Here is a 9,007-nt window from a genome sequence, read left to right as displayed (position 1 = left end):
ATGTTCAATTATAGACAGTCCAAAATGTGAAATTATAATAGTTTAAGTACATTGACATCACCTTCTTTGGCACATCGTTGTCTGTTTGAAGATCAGATGTAACTTCTGCTTGTGCAAGTTTACGTCCAGCATCTCCATATGCAGGCCCGTAACAAGGGAGGGTTCGGGGGGTTCGAACGAACCCCCCGCGGGCGACCAAAGGTCCGCTTGGTTAAAAAAAAAAAAAGAAAAAAAAAGCTGCTATCAAGGTGTGCAATTGTAACGGAGTGTAGATGTGCTGTGATAAATGAAGGCAGAAGTGTTGCAACAGCGCCTGTTGCTGGTGAATAGTGGCATGTGCACATTGCTGCAGGAAGTTGTTAACTGTTAGGAATGATCACTGGGAATGAGACATGCTGAGTCACGTTTTTGCACTGTCAGGGATATTTGGTGATGTAATGTTTACTGTGTGTTTATATTTTGTCATATACAATGTAATGTGCATTTGATAGTGTTCACTCATTGGAAAGAGCCAATCTGCACTTTTGAGTGAAGTTTTATAGACTTTAATGCAGTTTCTTTGTTGAACTAACTTGGAATCATTTGTGTGCAATGTAGATTATCACCTGTCATTCCTCTGTAAAACTGTTGTTGCAAATAAAACAGTTTTACAGAACTCCATCCATTCCATCCATAAAATAATGATATTTGCAACGTGTCTGATAGTTACGGTTAAACCATTACTTGTGGGAAATAATGACATTAAGAGTGAACAAATGGAATCTAACCATCACCAAGTGAATTTGTTGTGGGACTACTCTGTGAAGCGGACGGTTACAGTGGGGTGAACCGCAATACGGCGGTGTGGCGGAAAGCGTTACTTTTTCAAATGACTTTTCAAAACAAAAATAGTATTTATCTAAAACAAAATATAACCAAAAGGCAAAAGTGTCCTCTCCCAAAACACCATAAAAATATTATGTGTGAATATTTTTTTCAGATTTTTTTGCATCAACGCCAGTCCTAACCTTAACTACCAAATATTCAATTATTTTCTGAATTGTAACCCTTTTATTTCCAGTGTTTGTGATGGCATCGCAAATTTTTGTATTTTTTTTTTTTTTTCAATTTCAACGTGGATTTTTCTTGGAAGACTTATTACAGGCTAAGACATATCTATGATCAGTCCCAACACTGATTTTGTTGGATTTTAATTTTTTTTTTTACCATAAATCTTTTATCAACTTCAGTCCTGATCATAACCACCAAATATTCAAAATTTCTTAACCCTTTAAATGCCAGTTTGTAGTGCAGAGTCCTATTACCTTATTTTGCTAGAAATGAAGACATCACTTTGAACAAGAACATGTTTATTTTCAGCATTCAAGAAAACTAAAATTCTGTCTGTGTATGTGTGTGTGTGTGTGTGTGCGCGCGAGTTCAATTCCATTTTATTCACAGGATTTGTGGGCTTTGCAAACATACTTTCCACACTTGCAGCAGGTGTTAGAGACCTTTTGCTGGCTGGTGCACAAGGGATACAGTATATACGTATATATATATTTAATATTATGATAGGGGCGGCACGGTGGTCTAGTGGTTAGCATGTTGGCCAACACAGTAACAGCCTGGAGATCGGGAAGACATGCAGGTTAGGTTAATTGGCATGAATGTGAGCGTGAATGGTTGTTTGTCTATACGTGCCCTGCGATTGGCTGGACACCAGTCTAGGGTGGACCCCGCCTGTTGCCTGAAGTCAGCTGGGATAGGCTCCAGCATGCCCCCGTGACCCTAATGAGGAGAAGCGGTACAGAAAATGGACAGATGGATGGATAATATGATATTAACATAACATATCAGTGACATAGGCTATTGTTTCAAATTCTTTTAGACACAGTAATAAAATAAAATGTGTTCTAAAGGTGTGTCTGCTGCATTTCTAAAGGTACAAGCACTTCCAGTGCCTGCTTTTTCCCTTCATTGTAAGCTGCATGAATTGACAAATGTTAAGATTTACAATATTACTGTATTTGTAGGACTTGTTTACGTTGATGTGTAGATCGATTCTCACGTGGAATTAATGTTTTCTAGTGTTTGTGTTTCAGTAAGACGTTAATGATTGGTGCACACCACGACATCACCAAGCCAACGAGCAAGAAGCGGCCTTCACAAGTTGCTGTTGTAACTCTCAGAAAACGCTGTTGTACTCCTCTCTAGTGCACGTGACCAATGAGGTAATATAAATACAATAACCTTTTGCACTCTTTAAGTTGTTTAAATATGATGCCGTTCTAAATGAATGTGCTATTGTTAGCCGCTAACGTTAGCAGGTCTATGTAGTACATGCAAAGCCATATTTTGTGTTGTGAATACATTTTATATTCTGTGTCTATCTAAAGAAAAACACCACATCCCCCATTATGAGCCTGCTTTTTTATATCAAGAAGCTCTCCAGGGCAACGAAATTGATGTGTCAAAGCATCGATGTGCACCCTTTATTATTATTGAGCGATACAGTATCGATACAGTTTGGGTAACGTGCCGCAAAGCTCGATACAGTTGGTAGCACCAACGATATCATGAACATTAACTTCATTCTTAGCCTCCAACTTTGTCAGAGTTCTCCTTCTGCAGGTGGGTTGAATTGGTAAATAGCCATAATTCTTCTTCTTTTATTGTTTATTGGCGGTTGGCAAGCAGCTTTTAGGTGTGCATTACCTTGTGAACAGGCGTGTGGATCAGAATCTGACCCACTCTATAATCGATACATAAGCCCGTTGTACTTAGAAAGGAAAATATATATACACCTGTAAAGAACATGTCCCGAGTCTAACTGTAAGATATTAGCAACATTGAATCCTAACTTCTCTGGATGAAAGTTATCGTCCAACACACTTCTCCTCTGTTGATACTGCCTGCGCTGAATGAAGACATGACTAGTACGTTCACATACATCACAGTAATGACAAAAGCCTGTTGCATGCTTCCCTATCATATCATAAGTGTACCGTTAGGTCCTGTGCGAGTCCAAGTCTCGTTCTTGTGGCGATGTTTTCTTCTCTCCTATTTCTGCTGCTGCTTCTTACTTGGGCCACTCTTGATTGAATATTTTACAAATGCCTTTCAGTGCTTCGGAACGTGGGATGGAAGAATGTCATGTGACTGCAAGATAAAAGGTGGAGGCTGGAGGTGAGTCCGGATGTTCTTCTATGTCGAGATATGATGATATAATTCAATTCAGCACAGTCTTGTATAAAAAGGTACAAACCTTAACTCATGTAAGCAAATGCACTTGTCTCAAATTGGAAAACACATTTATTGATTTATTGGTATCAAACTGTGCAGTACAGCAAGTGCATTTAGTGTCAACCAAAGTAAGCGTTTCGTATTTTTGACCGCGCTCGCTGACTCTGTCTCACGCTTCATGACACACTCTTCGTACTCAACTCTGTGTTTGCGCTTGAGATGTCGCATTCCCACCTTTTGCCGACACCGTTGTGTTGCAAACGTTGCATATGATGGTCTCTTGCTCCACATCTGCTCTATCGAAAACCAAACCAAGTCCAAGTCAGCTGTCCATACACTTCACTCACCACAGTTCCCACACACATATTTAGCAAGTTACAACTCCAAACAGAAAGGGGTAGCTATTTTAATGAACAGGAGGGTGAATTTTACCCTTCACAACACTATTACAGACACAGAAGGGAGATATAAAATAATGAACATATCTGTTGATAATGTACATTTCTGCATTGCCAACATATATGGTCCGAATGTTGACGACCCCTCCTTCTTTCATGCCTTCTTTTCTTCTCTCTCTGCACATTTGGATACAAGTATGATCTTGGGAGGGGACCTCAACTTAGTATTTAATCCAGAAGTGGACAGGTCTAGCCCAGCTGGGAGACATCGTGAGTCTCAATCACCATCGATACTGAAGAAATACATGAATGATTTTGGTCTTTGTGATGCTTGGCGCTCTTACCACCCTACTCACAGGGAATATACTTATTTCTCACCAGTGCACCACACCTACTCTCGTATTGACTACTTTTTGACAAGCAACTCAATCATATCTGACATTTCAAACATTCACATACACCCTATCACCATTAGTGACCACGCCCCAGTCTCTCTTTTTCTCACGAACCAAACTATGAGCGCTCCTACTAGATGCTGGAGATTAAATACATCATTACTAAAAGACTCAGACTTGCTAAAATACTTTGAAAGAGAGTGGACAATGTTTTTAGACTTCAATGACCAACCTGGGACCTCAGCTATTATTCTGTGGGAGACAGCAAAAGCAGTAGTGTGCGGAAAAACATTTCATATTCATCATATAAGAAAAAGAAAGAGAGATTACTAGAATCAGAGTTTCTGTGTAGGCTCTCAGTCGTACAGGAGTTGTCCAACGAGGGAAAGGCTTCTTGAGACGTCATCTGTACTTCTGTGAAGAAGGTGTCGGACGTTTCGCTCCTCATCCGAAGAGCTTCGTTAGCAAACTAACAAGTGCTGGTAGCCTAGGCCTTAAATACAGTAAGAGTGGGCGGAATTGGTGTGCCAATGCCCTCCTCCTATTGGTTCCTTACACTAAGACTGGGAGGAGTTGTGGTCTAATCCTCTCCTTACATTAGTATCTCCGATCAAAGGGAAGTGTAGCTCCCGTCTTTTCTAGTTATTTTTATTTATAGTGCCAATACACTCCCATCTGGAACAATCCTGACATTTTGCTTAAAAAGAAACCATTAAATTTTCCGACATGGTACGAAAAAGGAATAAGTTGTATGAAAAATATAATTAAAGGAAAGAACTTTATCTCATTTAACGACCTTGTTACACAGTATGGAATAAATCATAACAAATTTCTTGAATACATACAAATTAAATCTACAATTAGAGAAAGTTTCATGGGAAAGCAATACCACCATTGACCAATTTTTAAAAATATCTGCCCCTAAAACTGTAAAACACTAAATTATATGTTGTACTTTCAAAAAACGACAACACAATCGGCGTTCCAACCTCCAAATGGAACTCAGATTGATCTACAAGCTGTGACACTGAATTCCGGATGGTCCGGATCGAGTGATGGGGTGGGGGTGAGGTCGGGGGGCCGGCGTGGGTCGGCCTCCGGGGTGGTGGATGGGCGCGGTGCCGCATCCTGCAGGTGCCGGGCGCCTGCTGCTGCTGGGGGGACCCGTGTGCGACTGGTGGCGCTGGGTCTCCCTCGGCCTCCTTTGCCTCTGGGGGTGGGGCGGGGTCTGCCCTGGGCCCTTCTTGCTCGGCTGCCGCGTGGGGGCCGGCCTCTCCCCTAGGTGGGGGCACGCGTGCTTGAGCCCAGCTGCCCCTGCAAAGCTATCTCCCCTGGATGGGAGGGTGGGTGTTTTTTTGTTTTTTTTTAAATGAATTTATTACGTATTTTATTATATTTTATCTATTTGTGTGCAGTATGTGTGACGTGGGGACTGCTTGCTACCCTCCAGCGCTTGTGGCTGGGAGCCTTTGGGGTGCGCGGGGTTGGGGGTCTTGGATGTGCAGTTTGGGCTTGGGGTGGGGGGTGCGTGGTGTTGGGGGGATCCCTTCCTTTCTCCCTTCAGGGGTGGGGCTGCTGTGGCTTGGTGGGTTCGGGAGGGGGCGCGCGGGCGGGTGAGTGTGTGGGTGTCTATGCGGGCGGGGTGAACTGCTACGTGGCGCTGGCCGGGATCGGCGGGGGGATGCTTGCTCTGGGGTGGGGCGGTCGGGGGTGGCATTGGTGGGGGCTTGGGGGTAGGGCTGGTGGGCGGTCCCCACTACTTGCTGGTGTCTGGCTGGTGGCTGTTTCCTCTCTTTCCGTTTGCTTTGGCTCCCGGCGGGGGGGTCGCTCCTCTCGCAGCCCTGTCGTGCGGTGCTTACCTTTCTGTCCCTCCTTGGCACCTCTGGCTTGCGTGCTTTGTGGGTGTGGCCGTACTCTGCTCTATGTGGGGTCCGGTTCTCTTGTAGTCGCCGTGGTGCTGCTCCCTTGCCAGCCGTGGTGGTGTGCGCGGGCCGTGTGGGCATGGTTCCCGCTGTTCTGGTGGCGGTCGGGTCTGCCTTGGGGCGTGTGGCTGGTCCGTGGTGTTTGGCGGTTTGGAGGTGGCGCTGTGGACGCTACCTCCGGTGGGGCTCCGGGGCGTTGGGGGTATCGCCTCTGGGGGGTTGGGTGGGCCGGACTGGGCATCCTGGTGGGCCGGGTAGGGCCTGTGGTGTGCCCTGGGGCCTGTGGTGTGCCCTGTGGCCTGTGGCTCGCCCGAGCCTGGGCTGTGGTGGGTGGCTAGTCGGTCATGTGTCCTTGGTCCCCCCCTGCTCGGTTTGGGCGATGTTGGGGCATGGACATGTGGTGCCCTCGTCCTTCCTGTTCCGCTGCACCACCTCACATACATATAGGACTTTGGGGGGTGGTCTACGGTCAGGCGTGGTCGGGGGGGGTTGCCTTGCGGAGGCTCCTTTGTCACTGCCATGCCACTGACCTGTCGCCCCCCCCAATTTTAATCACACAGTAGACACTTAGGGTTTGGGGGGCTGGTCAGGTGAGGGGCCCACCGGACGGCAGCTGTCCCCCAATTTTAATTGAATCATTGGCTATCAGCCACATACACCCCTTGGGGCAGATTCGTGGTCCCAGAGGGGTGGTGCCGGTGCTAAGGATGGCTCGCATGCCGCCGTGGGGGCCCGTGGTGGCTGCTGGGGCGCCGGACTCTATGGTGGGTTGGAGCTTGGTCATGCTCACGGGTACTATGGGCCTGGGTGACAGGGGGGGGCTCCGGCACATGGGTGGTGCGCCGTCTGCTCTGGTGGCATGTGGCCGGTCTGGCTCCTGGTGGCTCGTGGGGTCCGGCGGCTGGTTTGCCGCTGATCTCGGCTCTGTTGCTTGGCCTCCCTGCGGGTTGGGGTGCGACACTCCCACTCCCTCTCTGGGGTTTGCTGCCCCGCGGGTGTCGGCTGGCGCTGTGTGGTGGTTTGCCCGGCTGCTCACCCGTGTGCTCGCCCGCTTGCTCATTTGCGCGTTGTATGTCTGGGTCCCCGGCTCTCCTGCGCCCTGGGTTGCCGACGGGGGATGTCTAAAGCAAGGCTTCCGGGTGTCGGGCAGTCGACCACTGTGTGTGTGTGCGTGCGTGCGTGTGTGTGTATGCGTGTGCGTGCATGTGTGTGTGTATATGTACGTCCATGTGTATGTGTGGGTGCTTTTTTATTTATTTATTTTAGTTATTTATTTTGGGTGGAGGGGGCATACAGGGGTCTGCTCCGTGGGGTCAGGTGCTGGGCAATACATCTCTGCCGCCCGGGCCTCCGCCGGGTGAGTGGTGGGTGCCTCCTGCGTCCCTGGGCGGGGCGGCCCTGGGTGGGGGGGGTCGGGCCGTGCTCCGGTCCCTGGGTATGTCGGTGGGGGGGGATTGGAGCTTCCGGCGTAGGCAGGCTTTTTTCCGGTTGCAGGGGCGTCTCTGGGCCTACCTGTGTGTGGCCCCCGGTGCTCGTCTGCCTTTGTGGCGTGTGACCCGCAGCACTGGCACCGCCCCCCGGAGACTGCCGAATCCGCCCCAAGAGCGCAGCGGACAGGTCCATGGCCACACCCCAGACCCTGGCGGGCAGGCGCCGCCGAACAGGCACGAGGCACCCCAATCCAGCTCGCTCCACCCGTGTATGTGATATGGTGTGATTGTGTCTATATAAGGTGAGATTGTGTCTATCTGGCGGTGGGGGCTCGGCTTGGCTATTTGGGGCAGGGCTCTCTGGGTGGTGGAGGGGGGGCCCCTTTCCTCTCATGCATTCTCAGTGACAATTACATGCTCACACATTCTTGCACCTTGTATATATGAAGACTTGCACACATACAGAGATACCTGTACACACATATGTGCACTCACAGTACATACGTACTTCCTCACATTAATCACTGAGTTAACCAGGGTGTTATTATGTTGTTGGTTTTATTACAATATGATGATAGTTTTTACAATGATGTGCATGACAGTTATTGTCATTCTGTTGACTATCATAGTTAATCATTTCATTACTACTATTATGTGTGACTGTTTCAATGCAGTATTATCATTGTGATCACCATCATAGTTCATCATTTCATTACTACTATTATGTGTGACTGTTTCAATGCAGTATTGTCATTGTGATTACTATCATAGTTAATCATTTCATTACTACTATTATGTGTGACTGTTTCTATGCAGTATTCACACTTCCATATCACAGAAGTACCTCCCCGTTGAGCAGCAATTCCTTTGTCTCGAGCCTCCTCCGCCTTCAGCCATGCTCATTTTCTCTCTTTTGTTGTCTCTGCTCTGCCTTTCTCCACCACCGCTGGACCATGCTTTGGGCCCGATGAATTCTGTTTTATTTTTTTCCCAAATTCATTTTTTTCAGGATACATTTTTTACAATACTGTGTCATGGAACAAGGAAGTGCGTGTCTCACTTGCTTAGTTGAGAGTCATGTGTTCCGCTTTTACTTTGAACACTGCAAAAAGTCAATATCTTATCAAGAATATTTGTCTTATTCCGCGTCAGCCTGTCTAATATTAAGATTTATAAATGCACAACCATCAACATTATGTAATATGTCATTTAGTCTGAGTAAAGCCTTCATAAAGTCCTTATTATTTCTCTGCTTTTCCAGTAAATAGTTACAGTCTGGGATGTATGTATGTATGTATGTACTTTATTTATCCCACAGCGGGGAAATTTACTTGTTACAGCAGCAAGCAAGCAAGATAAGCAAGTAAAGAGTACAGTGTAAAGAATACATATTGACTACAACATGGTTCAGGTGGTGCAGGTGTTGTAGAGCCTGACAGCGGTCGGTTGGATGGATCGGGTTGGGATGGATAAATGCATGACTTTTTTTTAAATGTCTATATTAATGAAGCAATGATATGACAGAAAACTTGATGGGCATATCCTGGAGAATGCTACACACTCCTGCAGGGTGTGGATGGGGCACACAAATATTTCAAATTACATCCTGACACCAGTTTTGCTGACAGAAACGGACA

General features: G+C 46.8%; 1 protein-coding gene across 1 annotated transcript in view; it reads left to right on the top strand.

The window, feature by feature from the left end:
• The first annotated feature begins 2,069 nt into the window (after positions 1-2,069).
• The window catches only part of LOC129187528 (zinc finger protein 184-like), a 30,561-nt gene continuing 23,623 nt past the window's right edge, over positions 2,070-9,007 (top strand). The window contains exons 1-2 of the mRNA XM_054786958.1: positions 2,070-2,213; positions 3,107-3,168. The gene's annotated coding sequence lies outside the window, so the exon portion shown is untranslated. The remainder of the gene's footprint in view (positions 2,214-3,106; positions 3,169-9,007) is intronic.

Source organism: Dunckerocampus dactyliophorus, chromosome 9 (genome assembly GCF_027744805.1).
Source record: "Dunckerocampus dactyliophorus isolate RoL2022-P2 chromosome 9, RoL_Ddac_1.1, whole genome shotgun sequence".
Lineage (NCBI taxonomy): Eukaryota > Metazoa > Chordata > Actinopteri > Syngnathiformes > Syngnathidae > Dunckerocampus > Dunckerocampus dactyliophorus.
This window is presented reverse-complemented; position numbering and strand designations above follow the sequence as displayed.